Genomic DNA, 23,688 nt, shown 5'->3' on the forward strand with positions numbered 1-23,688 from the left:
CTCAAAGAATGGGTGCCCCTGGGGGTGGGTGGGAGGAGGAAGGACACCCAGTGCCCATGAGGGGGAGCCGGGTGAGTGCAAGTGGGCCTGGGAGGCAGCAGGCCTGGAGCTCTGAGCCCTCCAGGACCCTGGTTCTGAGATCCAGCCAAGAGGGTCAGGTCATGTTTGACTCCCAGCAAGGGCGTTCACTTGTGCTGGTGACCACTTGGTTTGTGATGTACATCTCGGGGTCTCCTGTGCTCAGCCCCAGGGAGCTGCTCAGTGAGGTTGCAGCTGTGCCTGTGGAGCTGATGATGATGAAGTCACCCCTCCTGCTTTCTCCAGGACACACGTGACGTCCTATAGCTGCAGCCCCACCAGGAACTCCCTCCACTCTAACAGGTGGGCTCAGTTTTCCTTCTTTGGAAGCTCCAGCCTTCCCTGAGTGAAAGTATTTTGAAGGAACCAAGTTGTCTAAGATTTCACTTTAAATCATGATATTTCTCAAGATTAGAGAGTAAAGCATTCCTTTATGCATTTATGGCTGGTATTCGTGAAATACTGCACTTGTTAAAGGCAAAACATTTTCCAAATATTTTCCCCCACTTAAGGTTTTTTTTTTTTTTGTAAGCAGTCTAAAATAACACAGTAAAGAAAAATTTGCCTCAGTAGACTTTGTCTTAAAATTCAAACATAATGAAAGCATTTTACAATGTATTAGAAATCTTGCTGCTGTTCACAAATTCCCATTTTATGAAAAAAAGTTTATATAAACAGTTTCTCTCTCATTGCCCAAGTCTTAAGAGGCTAAAAGGAAAGGAAAAGGAGCAAGCAAGTGAAAAGTGCAAGTCAAGCTGGAATTTTGGCAGTTGGGAAATGCCAAGAAGAGGATTTATTTATTTTAATATTTATTTATTTGGCTGAGCTGGGCTTCATTTCAGCATGTAGGATCTAGTTTCCTGACTAGGGGTCGAATCCAGGTCCTTTTTCCTGGGAGCACTGAGACCCAGTCACGGGACCACCACGGAAGTCCCGAGATTTTGGTTTATGCTTTTTATTCCTTTCAGTTCATATATTTCTAATATGCTTTTCAGTTTGCAGGGATAATAGTTGTTATTTTGAAAAGGCGTGTGAGTGAATTGTAAACTTACCTAGGTGCCAGTTTTAAGAAGACTCTGATCAAAACAGACTGACAGTGAATAGGTGGCTATTAAGTGGGAATTAAGAGGGAAGAACAAATAACTACCTGATATTATCCTATTCTGGCAGAACCATCCACTTAGATAAGAGTCTAGACTCTGCTCTCCCATCTAGAATGTCTTGATGGGAAGGAAGTAAGGGGTTTATAAATAATGAGATCAGGTTGCCTTTTGGGTTTACTAGTCCCTGTTCTACCACTGTTTACCCAGGAAAATTTTAAAAATTGCAGTTTTGATGACTCTTGCTTCTTACACTTTTCTTTTTTATTCAAACTTTCACGTAAGAGAAGGAATTGGCTGTGTGAGTAAGAGATGAGACTGGAGTGGTTACTGCACTAATTCTCAGCTATATTCTGCTGGTGAACCACAATTATTTGGGAAAACTTATTTTAAAAATGTATAACCCTAGGCTGTTCACTGTAGATTTTGACTGAGTAAATCAAGGAATGCTTGGACGTGTGTATTTAGAAATATTCCCTTGATATTCTGATCCAATCCTTGATGAACAACTATAGACTGAATACATGTAATTTCTAAATGTACCATTCACAAAAGAAAATAGTCTCCCTAAGTGTTGGAGTTTGATCAGTGCTAACTACATCCATCAGCTCCCTCCTTTCCAACAATATTAGCCTGACTTTTTCTCTGCCCCTGTGTTTGAGACATTAAAAGGAGTATCTTTGGCAATATCTATGGGCTTGAATGATAACTCCTTTTCCTTCCAACCACTCATCATTCAGTGACACTCTGAGAGTCTTTAGCGATTTGCTCATGGCGAAGTCACTTCGTCTGTAGAGTCTGACCCTTTAAGGATTTTGCACCTTCACTTATCATCCAGGTCATTAGGTCAACAGATGTTTGTTACCAACAGGGTTTTCCTGACTGCAGTAATAGTAACTCATGAGCATTTTTTGGTGTCAGCTTCAGGACGGACTCTTGCAGTGTGTCTGTTAGAATTGCTGATCCCTGGCATAAGCAGATGAGAGCTTTAAAACCCTTGAAATTAGTAACAGTACAGAGGGGAATTGTTTTAAGCATTTATTTTAAGCAGGCTTGGAAACTCATGATCCATTTTATTAACAATCTAGAAGAATCTAGAGATAGATTGTACTTTCAACAGGCAGTGGAAACATTCTTGACTGTGAATTATGAGTCATTTTAAAAGAATTTATGTTTAATTGAATTATGAGTCTTAATAGCTTTTTTATTACATATTGTGACCCACTATTTTTGTGAAACATATGATACTAAAGAAAGGAAAGGTTTCACATACAAATATTTGCTTTATACCCACCTGTTTGGAAAGAGCAAACATAAAACCCAAAGTGGGCCATAAACTAGACATGGACCTTGGATGTGTTTAGTTTACCTCCATACATTGAGTCAACATTTCAAATTTAGGAGGCTCATGCAGAAGTTCAGGCTTCTCCAAGGACCAAATCTGGACCCCCTTGAGCCCATCCTACTGTTTAGTCTGCATGCAGAGGCCACCCCTTTGGTGTGGGACATGTGTTTGAGGGGTTACCATTCTCACCTCGCTTTTTCACTTACTCAGGTCATCAGCTTTCCATCCATAAGCATTTGAGTTTCCAATTGTTGATTGATAGTTTATTTTGATAAATATTTGAAGGTTTTTAAAGACAGTCTAATTAATCTATAATTGATTTCATATTTTAAAAAATTTCTTAAGAATGGGATTTAATTTTTCAAATTAGAATTTTTAAGTTGGTTGTGGTGGTTTTGAACTGAATAACTCTCACAAACACACAAGATTATAAGAGACAGTGCAGGGAGAGCTGGTGGAAGAGCAACTCCCCAAGAAAATGTTGACCATGTATTTATTGGTAATTTTATATTGCAATCTTTAACTAAAACATTAAAGCAAGACAGACACCAAAACTCTAGGATTTTGGAAGCTTCCTTCTGGTGGTCTGGAGGTAATCACATGAGAGTCATCAAGAAGGGTCTTTGAAGATAAGGTGGGGAGGGTGCTCATTCTGCATGCAGTTAGCATCTAGCTAATGCTGACCTCTCAGCAAGAATGTCTAACTTAAGGAAGGGTGGTGGAAAGGAGCAAGCAAGGAAGAGAGAATGAGTAATATTACAGTCCAAGAGACATTTCTGAGAAAACAGTAAAACAGGGTTCCCAGAATTAACTTTTTGAAAAGAAAAAAAAGTTTATCTCTTTGCATGTTCATGTAGAGAATAATATTCCCACTGGAATGTCTGTAAACCTTTTGAGTTTACTCATGGTCATCTTTGGATAGGTTATGCATGCTACAGATAGTATTCTATATTTCTGCCTCAGCATTGTCCCTAAAATATGCAGCTGATACAGTAGCTAAATGATACCCGCACCCCCTGCATTGGGAGCTTGACACTTAGCCACTGGACCGCCAAGGAAGGCCCAGAGGAGGAGCATATTAAAGAGAAAGAAGATGCACAGGGCAATGAGGAGGGGGCTGTCTTTCATTTACTTTCTGACTTTTATTTTTAAGTTAAGAGAATCTATTGCACGATTTTAATTTCAGTTTAGAAATAGGTTAACTGTGTACATTAGAAATGGTTCTCCCTGTTTTACAGGATGACCTGACACCACTCTTACTTGCGATATGTGAAAGCAGAGGGCAAATGGTGGAGTTTTTAGTAAAGAAAGAAGCAAATATACATGCAGTTGATAAGATGAAAAGGTATTGTTGTTCTTTTACTTTTTAAAACCCTTAGTGCTGTTCTAGGATGGTAATATCAAGATTAAATGAATAAGAGGATTCATTTGTGATCTACTTAGGTAGAAAATCAATTTTTCTGACTGGAAATCATGAATAATATATAGCAGGAATGTATAGCAGGATTCATATTCCTTTATAATATTGACTGATGTCATATGCAACCTCTTTTTGTTTGGTTGGTTGATCTTGTAATAGCTGAGGTATTTCAAATTAGTTTTATTAGCTTTGTGAAATATGGATTCTGCTTTTGAGTTTACCTCATGACAGTATCGAGTTTCTTAATTCCTTTAAAAGAATTCTTTAACCTCTACTTTTTATGTATATATTTTTATAAGATGCATAGTAAAACTAAAAGACTTGATTTGGTCTTTTGGATAACTCTTTGTTTGAAGAATGCTGATGTTACTAGGTTACAAAAGATTCAGATACAACATAGCTACTAAATAACAACAGCCACAAAAAGGTGATTATTACTCATGGTCACCAGACACTTTAGGCTCATCAGTTTTTATCCTTTCTCATTTTAGTACATTTTGATATTTTCATTTTTAATGCAGGTAGAAGCAAGAAGGATAGCTTTGATCAGAGAAACAGTTCCTTTAACAAAGACAAGTCAGAGGTGAACGATACAGACGAAAATGATGGGCTTTAGATTCAGACTAGGTTCAATTCCTAGGTTTCCTACCGATTAGGGTTATCATCAGCAAATACGTTTCCTGATACAAAAGGCAAATAGTAATGCATCCTTCAAAGGTCCCTGTGTGTAAGAAAGATTTTATGTATAGTATTTCATTTTTAGCACCTAGCACATGCTTATCCACATCATTAACTGCCACCATGACTATTTTTATTCCCATTATTATCAATATTTTTTATTTAAACCTGCAAGTAGCCTTTCCTTAACCCAACCTCTAGCTGACTTTGAAGCCGAATATATCAGACTAAGGAGGAAATAGGGAATTTATCCCTTAAATAGTCATCTGCCTCAGATAAGTGACCTCAGCATCATTTCTTGTCCATCAAGGACTTTATTGTTATTTAAAAAAAAAAAAAAAAAAAACATTTATTTATTTGGCTACATGGGGTCCTAGTTGTGGGAACTCTTAGTTGCAGCATATGGGATCAAGTTCCCTGACCAGGGATGGAACCTAGGCCCCTGCCTTGGGAGCCTGGAGTCTTATCCACTGGGCCACCAGGGAAGTCCCATCAGGGACTTTTGAAATAGTAAGTGCTGCTACCTGACATCCAAGTGGGACAGGAGGCTTCTTTTCTGTCCCTTCATTTTAGCCTTGGAGGTAATTTGCAAAGATGCACACTTGAGCCTGTAAATGGTCAGTTCTTCATGAAAGAGCAAGGCGTTCACTTGGTAAAGCATATCAAATTAACTGTTTAATAAGTCAACTCAACTTCCTGAGGCTGAAGTCATCTCTCTGTTGTTTTAGAACAGCCCTCATGCTTGCTGTCAAGTATGAATCAGCAAATGTCATCAGACTTCTTCTTCAACAAGGTGCTGACATCTTTTCTCAAGATGTTTTTGGATGGACTGCAGAAGAATATGCTGTTATTAGTGGTTTTAATATGTAAGTGTTCACATTAAAATGCCAGTTGTCACTAAACTGCAGCCAAAAATAATTTTAACTGTTACTTGCTACATGACCAATGAGAGTTCCAGTTTGATGCAAGCAGTTTGGAGAATGGTGGTGAGATGTTCCCCCTCAAGAGCTGAAAGCCAATTAGTTACTCTTGGCTGTGGCTTGGGGTGCTTTATCTCAGGACATGTAGACCTTGATCCTTAGAAAGCTTGACATTAGCTATTTCATTTCAAGTGTGACCTCTTGGTATGGTGTATGAACAGTGTCACAGTTGTGATATTTCTAACTAGTTCTTTGGGTCTTGAAATATTTATTTCAGCAGCAAATCCTGTTTTCCCTTGAGGGCTTGCCTCTCTATACACTTCTGCTTGAATTTTCCAAGAACCCGGAGGATTCCCTAAGATCAATGAAACAGTCCTCTTCCATAAGTCATTTGGAGGGGAGAAAATAGTTCCTTCTCATCATTCTGTTCCTTGCATTGATTCTACTGATGTAGCACTGCTGCTACAGCTGGTCTTGACAGGGTCTGCTTGGCAGCTGGATCTGGAGTCTGGATAGGGCTCTATAAAGACCTTTAATAAAATCATTTTAAAAGGAAAACAAAACAAAACAAAACTCATCCTGCAGTGGGCTCTTGATTAACCTTTGCTCCCAGGCCGCCCCTCTGGGTCCCGATTCCCCAGCCTTTAAGGTGATGCACATGTTGACTTCAGAGTGAGAGCTCCTTTGTTCTCATATGTATGCTGTCGCTCAATCACTGCTGCAAACAAAGCTCCAGCACCCAGTTTGGGCAGCTGGGCGGCCTAGCTTCACCTCTCACTCAGAGACCTTATGTGGAGCCCAAGTGGAAGCCTAGATCTTCACGATGAGGTGCCCTTGAGGCTCTTATTTATCTTTTCTCCTAGCCGATGTCAGTGGGGACCATTTTTGGCTGTCAGAGAGGGTCAAGTGCTCCTGCAGGGATTGAGCAGACTTCCCTTTCTCCTTTGTATCTAGACTTGAAACTCAAGGTGGCTTTCTGTCCTATGGGGGCACCTTTTCTTAGGTCACAGGTTCCCTGTCATCCTTCCCAGAGTAGTGGGTGCCAGCTTGCCTGAGATTCCCTAATTATGCTTGGCCCCTCATGGGATCTGTTTCCTGTAATAATGAACATCTTCCAATGGATTTCTGTCTGCCTCCACCTTAAATGCTTTCAGAATCTGCCCCATAAGGAACCCATTCAGCAGAAATCCCTAAATCTCAAGTAAGATAGTTGGAATTCAGAGAGGTAAGCCCTGTCTAGAACTTGCCAGTACCCACTGTAAGAGTAGAGATATGTCTTCCAAGTGAATTGGAGAGGAACATGGAGATTAAACATCATTGTCAGAAAGATCTGCTGGTTCAGAGTTTGAGTAGGTAGATAAGGAAGAATAGTGGTCCAGGCCAGGTCTTGATTGTGATTAGTTTTCTGCTCTTGGTGTAATTAGTTGCAATAATGGGGGATCATTATGTTCTCTAATGTAGTGAATTCGTATGTTATAAATAAATTTAGGTACACATTATCTAAAAGCTGAGATTCCCTAAATTACAAACCACAAAGAATAGCTAATTGCCAGAATTAATAACAGTTTCATGCAACACTTGAATGTTAAACATATGAAAACTCACACATTGGGATTTACTTTGAATTCCAAAGTAGTTACAGCAACAAAGTTGAAGATGAAATTATTCCACTCTTTGTTTCTGCAAGCATTTTGTGTGTATATTATCTCATTACATTCTATTAATCCTCTTTTGAAATAAGATAGTAATAGCCCAGTTGTGTAGAGGAAGGAGTTTGAACTGAAGAGAAACAACTCCTCCAGGAACAAAGAGCAGTTGGTTATAGAGGTAGGATTTGCAAGCTCAAGAGATTTTTTGTATGCCAAGCTAAATCTAGTTAATTATTCGAGCTGTACTGCCCTGAGTTCATGCCTACTTCATCTTCCTTTTTTTCTCCTTTCAGTTCAGTTCAGTTGCTCAGTCGAGTTCGACTCTTTGGGACCCCATGCACCACAGGACGCCAAGCCTCCCTGTCTGTCACCAGCTCCCAGACTTTACCCAAAATCATGTCCATTGAGTAGGTGATGTCATCCAACCATCTCATCCTCTGTTGTCCCTCTCTCCTCCTGCCTTCAGTCTTTCCCAACATCAGGGTCTTTTCAAGTGAGTCTGCTCTTCACATCAGGTGGCCAAAATATTGGAGTTTCAGCTTCAACATCCGTCCTTCCAATGAACACCCAGGACTGATTTCCTTTAGGATGGACTGGTTGGATCTCCTTGCAGTCCAAGGGACACTCAAGAGTCTTTTCCAAGACTACAGTTCAGAAGCATCAATTCTTCTGTGCTCAGCTTTCTTTATAGTCCAACTCTCACATCCATACATGACTACTGGAAAAACCATAACCTTAACTAGATGGACCTATGTTGAGAAAGTAATGTCTCTGCTTTTTAATATGTAAGTTGGTCTAACTTTCTTTTCAAGGAGTAAGCATCTTTTAATTTCTTGGCTGCACTCACCATCTGCAGTGATTTTGGAGCCCAAAAAACAAAGTCAGTCACTGTTTCCCCATCTATTTGCCATGAAGTGATGGGACCGGATGCCATGATCTTAGTTTTCTGAATGTTGAGCTTTAAGCCAACTATTTCACTCTCTTCTTTCACTTTCATCAAGAGGCTTTTTAGTTCTTCTTCATTTTCTTCCATAAGTGTGGTGTCATCTGCATATCTAGGTTATTGATATTTCTCGTGGCAATCTTGATTCCAGCTTGTGCTTCATCCAGCCTAGCTGCATATAAGTTAAATAAGCAGGGTGAAAATATACCTTTACTTTCTCCTTTACTACATGCTAAATAAAAGTTTATAGAACTTAGAAACTTGAAATGTATATGACAATTGAAGTTTTGATATTATCTCTGAATTGTCTGAAATGATCTAAGAATTTGGTAGTTGTTTTTCATATCAGTGTTAAAATATTATTTATCTCATTTTTCATACATTGCTTTCGCCAACTGATTTCTGAATATAAAGAAAAGAGATCTAAAACTTCTCCTGAAAAGAACAACCCAGGTACGTCTTCTGATACCGAATTACTCTCAGTGATTCTACTGTAGATAAAGTAGGAATGAGGACGTTTCAATAATGAAGAACTATGAAAAAAGTAGTGTAAATTTCATGTGTATTTTATTTTTTAATTTATTTATACTCTAGTATTCAGAATTCTTTAAGAAGTTAATTGTAGTGATTTGACATCAAAGACAGTATTGTCTGAAAAGAAATCCATCTGTTTAATATGGCCTGGAGAAGGAAATGGCAACCCACTCCAGTGTTCTTGCCTGGAGAATCCCAGGGACAGGGGAGCCTGGTGGGCTGCTGTCTTTGGGGTTGCACAGAGTTGGACATGACTAAAGCAACTTAGCAGCAGCAGCAGCAGCAGCAAAGTCCTATATTAGATCTTTGTGTAAATCAGAAAAAAATTTAAGTGAGTATGACGTATATTTCATCTATAGTCATAGTACAGCAGATTGGACGTCTTATGAAAGTGAACTTTCATTTTTAGAAATGGTTTGCATTTAGTGAACGATGGCTCAGACAGTAAAGCGTCTGTCTACAATGCAGGAGACCCAGGTTCGATCCCTGGCTCGGGAATATGCCCTGGAGAAGGAAATGGCAATCCACTCTAGTACTATTGACTGGAAAATCCCATGGACAGAGGAGCCTGGTAGGCTACAGTCCATGGGGTCGCAAAGAGTCAGACACGACTGAGAGACTTCACTTTCACTTTGTAGTAATTAGTCTCACTAAAATAGTTACCATCATTAAAACTGGGAACCTGAATAATCCCTTCCTGGTAGGATAAGAAATGATAAACAATAACTGCAAAGCTGAGGCAGTGTGCAGCATTGTAGTGAGAGATTATTTCTGAACGATACCTACCAATTGTACAGAAGGCAGAAGAGCAATGCCTGGTTGAGAACCAGTTATTTTGCCTATTGTACCAAGCAGGTCTAGATTACCAACTTCATTCCTTACAGATCCAGAGAGAGTGAGATATGTTGACTTCCTTAGGATCAGATATTTTCTTTTGTGTGTGGGACAATTGTCATGAGAGTATAGTTTTGTAAGAATAAGATGTTCTCTTGCCGTCAGTTAAAAGATTATCATAATAGATATTCAAATAGAACAACTAGGGATTCTACAAGTTCTAATAAAAGCACAAAAATACTTTGCATTAAGAAAAACAGCATTAGGTCCACTGGATGTGGCATCTAGCACATTGTACAGGGTATCCAAGGATACCTTTAACAGAATAGACCTCTATCTAATCAAAGGGGGCTTCCCAGGTGGCTCAGTAGTAAAGAATCTACCCCTCAATGTAGGAGATACGGCTTGATCCCTGTGTTGGGAAGATCCCCTGGAGAAGAAAATGGCAACCCACTCCCATACTCTTGCCTGGGAAATCCCATGGACAGAAGGGCCTGGTGAGCTGTAGTCCATGGGATCACAAGAGTCAGACACGATTTGGTGACTGAACCACAAAAACATCTATCAAAGAACTGTAGGTTGGTTTATTACACTAGTCAGATGAGATATAGAAATCACAGTGTCTTGGTCTTCAATACGCTCAGAATAGAGTTTTTCTCTGGTTAATTTCTGTATTTTTCTAAAGAAAATTTTCAAAGAAAACATGCTTATTTATTTGTTCATTTGTTCATTAAACAGATAACTTTCAAGTGTCTTTTATGTACTAAGCATTGTTCTGATGTCACAGGGTGAAAACATTTAAAAATCACTGCCCCTGCTCTCCTTGCTCAAGCTTGCAGTGCTCCTTTCCCCGTGGAGTCACTGCATGTGAGTCATCCCTCCAGCATCAGATCATGACATCCCCTGGGAAATGTTGTCCAACAGCACCAAAGTCCATGGTTCCCTCCATCCTTCCCTCCCTCCCCTTGTTCATCAGCTTAGGATGTGATGATGTATGCCTTCCAAGCTGAAAAAGCATGATTTCTATAAACATTTGCCATATAATGGGAAGGACTGATATAATGATATCCCTCACTAGTACTCAGTACTCTTTGGACCATCCTTATCTGTGTGGTCCAGATACTCTTGAGCAATTGAAGGAGATAATCTAAAGAGATTCTTTTTAAACACACACACACACACAGAAACTTAACTTTTTAAAAAAGTTTTTTAAAAAGTTCAGCTTCTGTGTACCCTACTTCATGCTCACCACTACAAATCTAGTCCCCATTCTCATCACTGAATTGAGCCCCTTTACCCGTTTGCCCTTCCCTACCTGCCTTTCAAGACATTGTCCTTTCTAAACCTGGAATCACTACATCTTTCATACTTCTCTTGCCTTTGGAAAGAGGGCCAGGAACAGAAGACTTTTGTTTCTGGTATTTTACCTTGCTCTGAGGTTCAGTGCCTTTGACCAAGCTTCCCTGTGATAGGGCGTTTTCATTGTGAACTGAAGAGCCAGAGAAGTGGTCAGTCCCAGCAAGACACCTATAGTCTCTGTTCAGTGCTCCAGGCAATAGAAATCCAGAAATACTGTGCTGTTTATGCGTGCTATTGTCAGCTTACAGCACTTATTGTATTAATGGTATAGTATCATTTTCTGTCAGTCTACCGGGGTTTGGTTAGGATTATAGTCATTGTAAACAGCAGTTCTTTTCTTTGTTGTTTTGTTTTGCATTTGATGACTATAAAGTGGAGGAGTGGTTCTTAGGTATTAGTGGCCTACGAGTATAGTACAACCACTGTTCCCTTCCTCTAGTGTGGCCTCCAGGTGTGGTTTGAAAGGAATACTTTTAAACAAAGTCTCAGTGTTGAGGTTTTAATAGTCTATATTTTTCTTCTGTGGATTTAAAATTTATCTTGCTTTTTTCTTTAATAGTGGATGAGAGTTCTGAAGAGGACTCTTCAAGGAGGTAGGATTTTATGGATGTTTTAAATTATATGTTTAACTAAGGGAACACGGAGAAGAGAAACTAATGGTTGTTGGGTGTTCTACTCTGGGTTAGACACTGCATTATGTGCTTAACATTTGTGACCTCATAGAGTCATCACAGCAGCTTTGTAAAGTAGCTGTGTCCTAATTTTACTTAATTAGGCAGCTGTGATTTAAGGAGGTTAATGAATTGACCCTGGTTAAAATGAGCTGACCTGTGATTTGACAATTGGCCTTCCTGGCTCCCATGTCCACTCCCATGGCCCTCAGCAGAGACCATGAGATGTACCCATGTAGCATGTAAGTTAAAGATATAAATTAGTTCTTTGACGTGCACATTTTAAGTTTTGACAATGTGGGGAAACTCCCTGTACTCCCTGAGGGTAAAGGAGAGAAGTGGTGCCGTCTCAGTAAGTGGTATCCCTGCTGACAGACCAAGACTCCCATTTTGGACGGACTCAGATTCGTCTCTGAACCTTGAACAGACAGTGAAGAAGGAAAAGCCTATTCTTCCACTTTGTTTTAAGTCATCAGGTTTATTCCAGTTTGGGCAAACAAGAATTATTTGATCAATCCATCAACTGGATTTTCAGTTCAGTTCAGCAATTAGAACTTTTAGTGAAAAATTATTTTTAGCCTCTGCCGATACCTTGGCTGTCACTCTCTGTTATGGAAACTATGAATGAGTGTTAACTAGATATTTCATAGGTTGGGAGAGATGGATGCGGAAATAGGTAACAAAAAACTTTTTTGGAGACTTCCCTAGGGGTGCAGTGGTTAAGATGGTTCGTAAGACATCTTCCAATGTAGGCAGTGAGGGTTTGATACTCGGTCAGAGAAGCTAAGATCTCACATGACCCAGGGTCAGACAGCCAAAACATAAAATAGAAGCACCATTGGAACTAATTCAGTAAACACTTTAAAAGTGGTCCACATCAAGAAATCTTAAAAAAAAAAATTTAGAAAAATAAAGCTGTTTTAAAACAGGCCAAATTGTATTCATGTCAAGAAAGTTCATTTAATATATAGACAAACTTTCACTTTTTTTTTCTTTTGTTCAAGGTCATGAGCTCACTCATTTTTATTGTATGTTTTTGGTTTAAATATTTCTCAACAAACCTGGCATTGATTTAGGGCCTACATAAAATGATGAAATCTTAGATTTTAAAACAAGGTAAAGTGTTCTCTTGTGAAATTAGTTTTCCTGCTCTGAAATTAGGTTCATGTAGTATTTACTCTTATGATTAGACAGTGATAGTGACAAATAGATTCAAGGGATTAGATCCGATAAACAGAGTGCCTGAAGAACTATGGATGGAGATTCATGACATTGTACAAGAGGCAGTTATCAAGATCATACCCAAGAAGAAAAGCAAAAAGGCAAAATGGTTGTCTGAGGAGGCCTTCCAAATACCTGAGGAAAGAAGAGAAGCAAAAGGCAAAGGAGAAATGGAAAGATATGCCCATTTGAATGGAGAGTTCCAAAGAATAGCAGAGAGATAAGAAAGCTTTTCTCAGTGATGAATGCAAAGAAACAGAGGAAAAACTAGAATGGGAAAGGCAGGAGATCTCTTGAAGAAAATTAGAGATACCATGGGAACATTTCATGAAGACGGACACCATAAAGGACAAAATGGTATCGACCTAAGAAAAGCAGAAGATATTAAGATGAGGTTGCAAGAACACACAGAACTCTACAAAAAAAAGATCTTTATGATCCAGATAACCAGGATGGTGTGATCACTCACCTAGAGCCAAACATCCTGGAATGCGAAGTCAAATAGGCCTTAAGAAGCATCACTATGACCAAAGCTAGTGGAGGTGATGGAATTTCAGTTCAGCTATTTCAAATCCTCAAAGATGATGCTGTGAAAGTGCTGCACTCAATATGCCAGCAAATCTGGAAAACTCATCAGTGGCCACAGGACTGGAAAAGGTCAGTTTTCCTTCCAATCCCAAAGAAAGGCAATGTCAAAGAATGTTCAAACTACCACATAATGGCACACATCTCACATGCTAGCAAAGTAATGCTCAAAATTTTCCAAGCCAGGCTTCAAGAGTACGTGAACCATGAACTTCATATGTTCAAGCTGGATTTAGAAAAGGCATAGGAACCAGAGATGGGAGTACCAGACCATCTGAACTGCCTCTGGAGAAGTCTGTATACAGGACAAGAAGCAACAGTTAGAACTGGATATGGAACAATAGACTGGGTCCAACTCAGGAAAGGAGTACATCAAGGATATAAATTTTCACCCTGCTTATTTTACTTACATGCAGAGTACATCATACGAAATGCTAGGCTGAATGAAGCACAAGCTGGAATCAAGATAGCTAGAAGAAATGTCAATAACCTCACATACACAGGTGACACCACCATGATGGCAGAAATTGAAGAAGCACTAAAGAACCTCTTGATGAAAGTGAAAGAGGAGAGTGAAAAAGTTGACTTACAACAAAACATTCAGAAAACTAAGATCATGGCATCTGGTCCCATCACTTCATGGCAAATAGATGGGGAAACAATGGAAACAGTGACAGACTTCTTTTGGGGGGCTCAAAATCACTGCAGATGGTGACTGCAGCCATGAAATTAAAAGACGCTTGCTCCTTGGATGAAAAGCTATGCTCAACCTAGAGAGCAGATTCAAAAGCAGGGATAATACTTTGCCATCAAAGTTCTGTCTAGTCTAAGCTATGGTTTTTATAGTAGTCATGTATGGATGTGAGAGTTGGACTATAAAGCAGGCTGAGCGCCGAATAATTGCTGCTTTTGAACTGTGGTATTGAAGACTCTTCAGAGTCCCTTGGACTGCAAGGAGATCCAATTAGTCCATTCTAAAGGAAATCAGTCCTGAATATTCATTGAAAGGATTGGTGCTGAAGCTGAAACTCCAATAGTTTGGTCATCTGATGCGAAGACCTGACTCATTGGAAAATACCGGTTCTAGGAAAGTTTGAAGGCTGGAGGAGAAGGGAACGACAGAGGATGAGATGGTTGGATGGCATCCCCCACTCAATGGACAAGAGTTTGTAAAACCTCTGGGAGTTGGTGATGAACAGGGAAGCCTGGTGTGCTGCAGTCCATGGGATCGCAGAGAGTTGCACACAACTGAGCAACTGAACTGAGCTGAACTGATGTTGATATTTTCATAAAATTTGATGAGCAGTGTAGATGCATAAAAATATATCAATAAAATCATATGAAACGGAGGTTTTGCTCATAGTATATCCTTAAGAATACTGATATGTAACTGATCTATTGTATATAAAGTCTAAATATATGTGTTTCTCCACATACTTTATTATACTTGTTTTTTTTTCCATAAAGTTTGTTCTTAACTAGGAATGTCTCACTTTTTCCTTTCTTCTTCCTCCTCTACTTTTTTATTTTTTATTTTTAATATTTACTGTTAACCTAATTTTTCCTTGCAGAACACATTTCTTCAGTGTCTGTTCTTTCAGTCCATCTCTCTGTCTCTACTGTGAACATGTTTGCTTATGGCTTTCTATTTAGAGTGTGGCATTCTTTCATGATCATTGCCCTATGGGTTTAACCTTGTTTTTTCCCTGTTTCATGGAAGCAGCTGAATTTTTTTGCCTGTTTCATTGGTCTCTAGTTGTTTGACAAACAGAATAGAAGTAGCTTATCGTGTTTGCAGTTCTAGCCCATATAAATAAAGTTCTGTTAAAACCTAAACTTTCATATTTCCCTTCACAAGTGATAATCCATGTACATATTAATCATGGAAGCAAATTTCAAAATATAGCAATTAATTTAAATGTCTTAGTTTTTCAATAGTGCTCTAAACTACCGGGGATAACTTATTACTCTAGAACATTTTGGTAGAGAAAGTAATCTAGTGGGTGTCCTAGTATTTGTATAGCAGTCAATTAGGGGTAAGGAGAGGAACATCTGGGGCTTCTGATGTGATCTGTCATAGTCCTTTCCCCATGAGAAGGTCAGTCAGGGACAGAACTGGGATTTGAATCCACATCTGAATGACTCCAGAGCCTGTGCTCTTTGTGTTAGATCATAGAGGAATGGGGGATGTTATAATTCTTTTATTCAGGTTGATACTTGTTATATTCTTCAAGCTCTTATTTTCTTCTCCAGCATGTCCTGAAATCAAAGTTAACAAAGCTAATGAAGGCTTCTCAGCAATCCAAGAAAAACAGTAAGTTATTTGAAGATTGTCCTCCTGGTGTTATTCCTTGATTTGAAATGACACATGTTCTCATGTACTCTCTCCTGTTTTCACTGTAGTAGAAGCAAAATGTGGCATTTTGAGACCAGAGAGTACAACGTTCTCTCAGGACAATAATTCTGATAGTAACGTTGAAGATGTGGTTGAAACATTTCCCAAACCATCACCCTGGTTTGAGGGCATCTGTCATCCTGCCTTCCCATTGCCTGAGCCTGTTTCAAAACTTCTCAAGTCTGTAGCAGGCCTTGGTCGTACAAAGGTAAGTTGTTCTGTTTGTAACTCTTCTTTTCCTGTATTTGTTCACATAGCAGTCCCCTGATCCTTATGGTGACAAAAAGGATCCCACCACAGAAATAGAAGCCCTCAAAGTCACGAGATGAAATGGTGTGATAATAAGAGCCATACATGTGCATGATTCAGATTTATAAATATTGGTATACTAAGTATGCCATTATGAATTACAAAGAATGCCAAAAGAATTACAAAGCACTGAGGAAAAACAACTAAATAAATATGAAGATGGGGAGGAGGATGAAGGGGAAGAATTCCTTTAAGAAAGACAAGATGAATATAAGATGGAATGAGGGTGAAGATGAGACAGATACTATACAAACACAACAGAAAGAGTGGGATCAGTCAGACCAGGAACTCTATATTATAAATATGTGAGAAATTATTTCAAATTCAACTTAAGAAGAGAAAGTGAGGTTGTAAAAAAAACAATGCTCATACTCTTTTGAATGACATATAGCTGATTTTTTGAAGAACTAAAAAAAAAATGTGTTCCTTATTATTATTTTTTTTTTTTGGTGGTTGTTTTTGAGGTTGGTGGTGGTTCTTGTTTTTTCGTTGAATTGAAGTGTAGTCAGTTTAAAATACTGTGTAAGTTTCAGGTGTACAGCAATGTGATTTGTTTATACTTGTGTTTGTGTATGTGTGTGTGTATATATATATATAATATAGTTGTTATATTTAATTGTAGTTATATATATATTATATATATTACTAATATAATAATATATTATTATGTATTATTAATATATATATAACTATATATATATTATAGTTCCCTCTGGAAGTTCATTTAAATTTGAAGTGATTTCTCTTTTTTAAAAAATTCTTACTTTGAAATTAATGAAGCAATGTCTTCTGTTTAACCTAGCAAAACTTTCGTTTAGATATAATTCAAGATGAGCCCTGTTTTAGGCCTTCGGAGATGTATTATGAATTAAGAATTTCTGGCCCTTCTGTTTCTTGTGGTTTCTAACTTCAGTTCAGTTCAGTCGCTCAGTCGTGTCCAACACTAAATACTTAATGTACTTGTTTAATTTATCTTACTGTTTGCTATAATCTTGGTGGGTGTTTTAGGTGTTTCTGAAAATAAAGAGGAAATACATAAGCATTTTATCAATTATTCTTACTAAAATTATAATTTTTAATTTTATAAATGAGATTCTTAATCTCTCTTCATTAAATAAGAAAATTTTCAGCTGCAACAGTCTGAAAGAAGAAATGTAGAATTATACTTTTTTCCTCTGGAGAGATTCTGATTTCTTTTTTTCTGAATGTCAGCAAATAATGGGTAATTGATGCTTTTGAACTGTGGTGTTGGAGAAGACTCTTGAGAGTCCCTTGGACTGCAAGGAGATCCAACCAGTCCATTCTGAAGGAGATCAGCCCTGGGATTTCTTTGAAAGGAATGATGCAAAAGTTGAAACTCCAGTACTTTGGCCACTTCATGCGAAGAGTTGACTCATTGGAAAAGACTCTGATGCTGGGAGGGATTGGGGGCAGGAGGAGAAGGGGATGACAGAGGATGAGATGGCTGGATGGCATCAGTGACTCGATGGACGTGAGTCTGGGTGAACTCAGGGAGTTGGTGATGGACTGGGAGGCCTGGCGTGCTGGGATTCTTGGGGTAGCAAAGAGTCAGACACGACTGAGTGACTGAACTGAACTGAACTGAATATACATTAAATGAATGAAATCACGATTTATGCTTTTTTCTTATATAGACTGCTGCTGCTTCTGCTGCTATGTCGCTTCAGTCGTGTCCGACTCTGTGCGACCCTATAGACGGCAGCTCACCAGGCTCCCCTGTCCCTGGTATTCTCCAGGCAAGAATACTGGAGTGGGTTGCCATTTATATAGACTACTTGTTATTATTAAATCATAAGGAAAGAAAAATTACCATCAGAGTTTACAAAATTATCTGTGGAAGATATTATTTTCTTTTAAAAATATCTCTAGCAACATGTACATTCCACGTTATTTTTATTTATTTATTTTTTATTTTAATTGGAGGCTAGTTACTTTACAATATTGTAGTGGTTTTGCCATACACGGACATGAATCAGCCATGGATGTACATGTGTTCCCCATCCTGAACTCCCCTCCCACTTCCCTCCCCATCCCATCCCTCTGGGTCATCCCAGTGCACCAGCCCTGAGCACCCTGTCTCATGCATCGAACCTGGACTGGCAATCTGTTTCACATATGATAATATACATGTTTCAATGATATTCTCTCAAGTCATCCCACCCTTGCCTTCCCCCATAGAGTCCAAAAGACTGTTCTTTACATCTGTGTCTCCTTTGCTGTCTCGCATATAGGGTTATTGTTACCATCTTTCTAAATTCCATATATATGTGTTAGTATACTATATTGGTGGTTTTCTTTCTGGCTTACTTTACTCCGTATAATAGTCTCCAGTTTCATCCACCTCATTAGAACTGATTTAAACATATTCTTTTTAATGGCTGTGTAATATTCCATTGTGTATATGTACCACAGCTTTCTTAACCATTCATCTGCTGATGGACACCTAGGTTACTTCCATGTCCTGGCTATTATAAACTGTGCTGCAATGAACATTGGGGTACATGTGTCTCTTTCACTTCTGGTTTCCTCAGTGTGTATGCCCAGCAGTGGGATTGCTGGGTCGTATGGCAGTTCTATTTCCAGTTTTTTAAAGGAATCTCCACACTGTTCTCCATAGTGGCTGTACTAGTTTTCATTCCCACCAACAATGTAAGAGGGTTCCCTTTTCTCCACACTCTCTCCAGCATTTATTGTTTGTAGACTCTTGGATAGCAGCCATTCTGACTGGCATGAGATGGTACCTCATGGTGGTTTTGATTTGCATTTTCCTGATAATGAGTGATGTTGAGGATCTTTTCATGTGTTTGTTAGCCATCTGTATGTCGTCTTTGGAGAAATGTCTGTCTAGTTCTTTGGCCAATATTTTGATTGGGTCGTTTATTTTTCTGGAATGAGGAGCAGGAGCTGCTTGTATATTTTTGAGATTAATTCTTTGTCAGTTGCTTCATTTGCTATTATTTTCTCCCATTCTGAAGGCTCTCTCTTCACCATCCTTATAGTTTCTTTCGTTGTGCAAAAGCCTTTAAGTTTAATTAGATCCCATTTGTTTATTTTTGCTTTTATTTCCATTACTCTGGGAGGTGGGTCATAGAGGACCCTGCTGTGATGTATGTCGGAGAGTGTTTTACCTATGTTTTCCTCTAGGAGTTTTATAGTTTCTGGTCTTATGTTTAGATCTTTAATCTATTTTGAGTTTATTTTTGTGTATGGTATTAGAAAGTATTCGTGTTTCATTCTTTTACAAGTGGTTGACCGGTTTTCCCAGCACCACTTGATAAAGAGACTGTCTTTTGTCCATTGTATATTCTTGCCTCCTTTGTCATCAATAAGGTGTCCATAGGTGCATGGATTTATCTCTGGGCTTTCTATTTTGTTCCATTAATCTATATTCCTGTCTTTGTGCCAGTACCATACTGTCTTGATGACTGTAGCTTTGTAGTATAGCCTGAAGTCAGGCAGGTTGATTCCTCCAGTTCCATTCTTCTTTCACAAGATTTCCTTGGCTATTCGAAGTTTTTTTGTATTTCCATACAAATTGTGATATTATTTGTTCTAGTTCTGTGAAAAATACCATCAGTAGCTTGATAGAAATTGCATTGAATCTATAGATTGCTTTGGGTAGTATACTCATTTTCACTATATTGATTCTTCCAATCCATGAACATGGTCTATTTCTCCATCTATTTGTGTCCTCTTTGATTTCTTTCAACAGTGTTTTATAGTTTTCTATATATAGCTATTTTGTTTCTTTAGGTAGGTATATTCTAAGTATTTTATTCTTTTCATTGCAATGGTGAATTGAATTGTTTCTTTAATTTCTGTTTCTGTTTCCTCATTGTTTGTGTATAGGAATGCAAGGGGTTTCTCTGTGTTAATTTTATATCCTGCTACTTTACTATATTCGTTGATTGGCTCTGGTAATTTTCTGGTGGACTCTTTAGGGTTTTCTATGTAGAAGATCATGTTATCTGCAAACAGTGAAAGTTTTACTTCTTCTTTTCCAATCTGGATTTCTTTTATTTCTTTTTCTGCTCTGATTACTGTGGCCAAAACTTCCAAAACTATGTTGAGTAGAGTGGGCACCCTTGTGGTGAGAGTGGTGAGAGTGGGTACCTGGGTCTTGTACCTGACTTGAGGGGAAATGCTTTCAATTTTTCACCACTGAGGATAATGTTTGCTGTGAGTTTGTTATATATAGCTTTTATTATGTTGAGGTATGTTCCTTCTGTTCCTGCTTTCTGGAAAGTTTTATCATAAATGGATGTTGAATTTTCTCAAAGGCTTTCTCTGCATCTGTTGAGATATAACCGTATGTTTTTTTATCTTTCAATTTGTTAATGTGGTGTATTACATTGATTGATTTGCAGATATTGAAAAATTCTTGCATCCCTGGGATAAAGCCTACTTGGTCATGATGTATGATCTTTTTAATATGTTGTTGGATTCTGTTTGCTAGAATTTTGTTAAGGATTCTTGCATCTATGTTCATCAGTAGTTTTCTTTTTTCAGGGCATCTTTGTCTGGTTTTTGTATTGGGGTAATGGTGGCCTCCTAGAATGAGTTTGGAAGTTTACTTTTCTCTGCAATTTTCTGGAAGAGTTTCGGTAGGATAGGTTTTAGCTCTTCTCTAAATTTTTGTTAGAATTCAGCTGTGAAGCCATCTGGACCTGGGCTTTTTTTTGCTGAAAGATTTCTGATTATAGTTTTGATTTCCATGCTTGTAATGGGTCTGTTAAGATTTTCTATTTCTCCCTGGTTAAGTTTTTGAAAGTTATACTTTTCTAAGAATTTTTCCATTTCTTCCAAGTTGTCCATTTTATTGGCATATAGTTGCTGATAGTAGTTTCTTATGATCCTTTGTATTTCTGTGCTGTCTGTTGTGATTTATCCATTTTCATTTCTAAGTTTGTTGATTTTATTTTTCTCCCTTTCTTTCTTGATGAGTCTGGCTAATGGCTAGTCAATTTTATTTATCTTTTCAAAGAAACAGCTTTTAGCTTTGTTTATTATGGTCTCTTTTGTTTCTTTTGCATTTCTTTCTGCCCTAATTTTTAAGATTTCTTTCCTTCTACTAACCTTGGGGTTCTTCATTTCTTCCTTTTCTAGTTGCTTTAGGTGTAGAGTTAGGTTATTTATTTGACTATTTTCTTGTTTCTTGAGGTAAGCCTGTAGTGCTATGAGCCTTCCCCTTAACACTGCTTTTACAGTGTCCCATAGGTTTGGGGTTGTTTTGTTTTCATTTTCCTTCATTTCTATGCATATTTTGATTTCTTTTTTGATTTATTCTGTGATTTGTTGGTTATTCAGAAGCATATTGTTCAGCCTCCATATGTTGGAATTTTTAATAGTTTTTCTCCTGTAATTGACATCTAATCTTACTTCATTGTGGTCAGAAAAGAGGTTTGGAATGATTTCATTTTTTTTTGAATTTACCAAGGCTAGATTTATGACCCAGGATGTGATCTATCCTGGAGAAGGTTCCATGTGCACTTGAGAAAAAGGTGAAATTCATTGTTTTGGGGTGAAATGTCTTATAGATATCATTTACATCTAACTGGTCCATTGTATCATTTAAAGTTTGTGTTTCCTTGTTAATTTTCTGTTTAGGTGATCTATCCATATGTGTGAGCGGGGTATTAAAGTCTTCCACTATTATTGTGTTATTGTTAATTTCTGATTTCATACTTGTTAGCATTTGCCTCACATATTGTGGTGCTCCTATGTTGGTGCATATATTTTTATAATTGTTATGTCTTCTTCTTGGATTGATCCATTGGTCATTATGTAGTTTCCTTCTTTGTCTCTTTTCACAGCCTTTATTTTAAATTCTACTTTATCTGATATGAGTATTGCTACTCTTGCTTTCTTTTGGCCTCCATTTGCATCAAATAACTTTTTTCAGCCCTTCACTTTCCGTCTGTATGTGTCCCCTGTTTTGAAGTGGTCTTTTGTAGACAACATATATAGGGGTCTAGTTTTTGTATCCATTCAGCCAGTCTTTGTCTTTTGGTTGGGACACTCAATCCACTTACATTTAAGTTAATTATTGATAAGTATGATCCCATTGCCATTTACTTTGTTGTTTTGGGTTTCGAGTTTATACACCCTTTCTGTGTTTCCTGTCTAGAGAAGAACCTTTAGCATTTGTTGAAGAGCTGGTTTGGTGGTGCTGAATTCTCTCAGCTTTTGCTTATCTGTAAAGCTTTTCATTTCTCCTTTATATTTGAATGAGCTCCGTGCTTGGTAGAGTAATCTGGGTTGTAGGTTTTTCTCTTTCATCACTTTAAGTATGTCCTGCCATTCCCTTCTGGCCTGATGAGTTTCTATCGAAAGATCAGCTGTTATCCTTATGGGAATCCCCTTGTGTGTTATTTGTTGTTTTTCCCTTGCTGCTTTTAATATTTGTTCTTTGTGTTTGATCTTTGTTAATCTGATTAATATGTGTCTTTGGGTGTTTTGCCTTGGGTTTATCCTGTTTGGGACTCTCTGGGTTTCTTGGACTTGGATGACTATTTGCTTCCACATTTTAGGGAAGTTTTCAACTATTATCACATCAAGTATTTTCTCGTGGCCTTTCTTTTTGTCTTCTTCTTCTGGGACTCCTCTGACTCGAATATGGGGGTGTTTAGCATTGTCCCAGAGGTCTCTGAGGTTGTCCTCATTTCTTTTATTTTATTTTTTTTATTTTTTCTTCTCTGCTTCATTTATTTCTACCATTCTATATTCTACCTCACTTATCCTATCTTCTATCTCTGCTATTCGACTGTTGGTTCCCTCCAGAGTGTTTTTTATCTCATTTGTTGCATTATTCATTATTGATTGACTCTTTTTTATTTCTTCTAGGTCCTTGTTAATCATGTCTTGCATTTTCTCAATCCTTGTCTCCAGGCTATTTATCTGTAACTCCATTATGTTTTCAAGATTTTGGATCATTTTTACTATCATTATTCTGAATTCTTTCTCAGGTAGACTCCCTATCTCCTCCTCTTTTGTTTGGTTTGGTGGGTATTTATCATGTTCCTTTACCTGCTGAGAATTTCTCTGCTTTTTCATCTTGTTTAGATTGCTGCATTTGGGGTGGCCTTTCAGTATTCTGGCAGTTTGTGGTTCCTCTTTATTTTGGAGGTTCCTCACTGTGGGTGGTGTTGGACGGTTGGCTTGTCAAGATTTCCTGGTTAGGGAAGCTTGTGTCAGTGTTCTGGTGGGTGGAGCTGGATTTCTTCTGTCTGGAGTGCAATTAAGTGACCAGTAGTGAGTTTTGGGATGTCTATGGTTTTGGTGTGACTTTGGGCAGCCTGTACATTGAAGTTCAGGGCTATGTTCCTGCGTTGCTGGAGAATTTGTGTGGCTTGTCTTGCTCTGCAACTTGTTGGCTTTTGGGTGGTGCTTGGTTTCCGTGTAGGTATGGGGGCTTTTGGATAAGCTCTTATCAATTAATGTTCCCAGGAGTCAGGAGTTCTCTGGTGTTCTCAGGTTTTGGACTTAAGCCTCCTGCCTCTGGTTTTCAGTCTTATTCTTACAGTAGCCTCAAGACTTCTACATTTATACAGCACCAATGATAAAACATCTAGGTTAATGATGAAAAGCTCCTACACAGTGAGGAACACCTGGAGAGGTTCACAGAGT

General features: G+C 38.2%; 1 protein-coding gene and 1 long non-coding RNA gene across 3 annotated transcripts in view; both read left to right on the top strand.

Moving 5' to 3' along the window:
* The window catches only part of LOC109558650 (uncharacterized), a 67,180-nt gene extending 60,854 nt beyond the window's left edge, over window positions 1–6,326 (top strand). For both annotated transcript variants that reach the window (XM_070788803.1, XM_070788802.1), the window contains 2 exons: window positions 3,762–3,868; window positions 5,350–6,326. The gene's annotated coding sequence lies outside the window, so the exon portion shown is untranslated. The remainder of the gene's footprint in view (window positions 1–3,761; window positions 3,869–5,349) is intronic.
* Window positions 6,327–6,450: 124 nt separating this feature from the next.
* On the top strand, window positions 6,451–16,609 carry LOC139176098 (uncharacterized). The gene is made up of 4 exons (XR_011566502.1): window positions 6,451–8,586; window positions 11,420–11,453; window positions 15,591–15,651; window positions 15,741–16,609. It is a non-coding gene; the product is annotated as an uncharacterized lncRNA (long non-coding RNA).
* The last annotated feature ends 7,079 nt before the right edge of the window (window positions 16,610–23,688 follow it).

The sequence above is a fragment of the Bos indicus genome, chromosome 5 (assembly GCF_029378745.1).
Source record: "Bos indicus isolate NIAB-ARS_2022 breed Sahiwal x Tharparkar chromosome 5, NIAB-ARS_B.indTharparkar_mat_pri_1.0, whole genome shotgun sequence".
NCBI lineage: Eukaryota > Metazoa > Chordata > Mammalia > Artiodactyla > Bovidae > Bos > Bos indicus.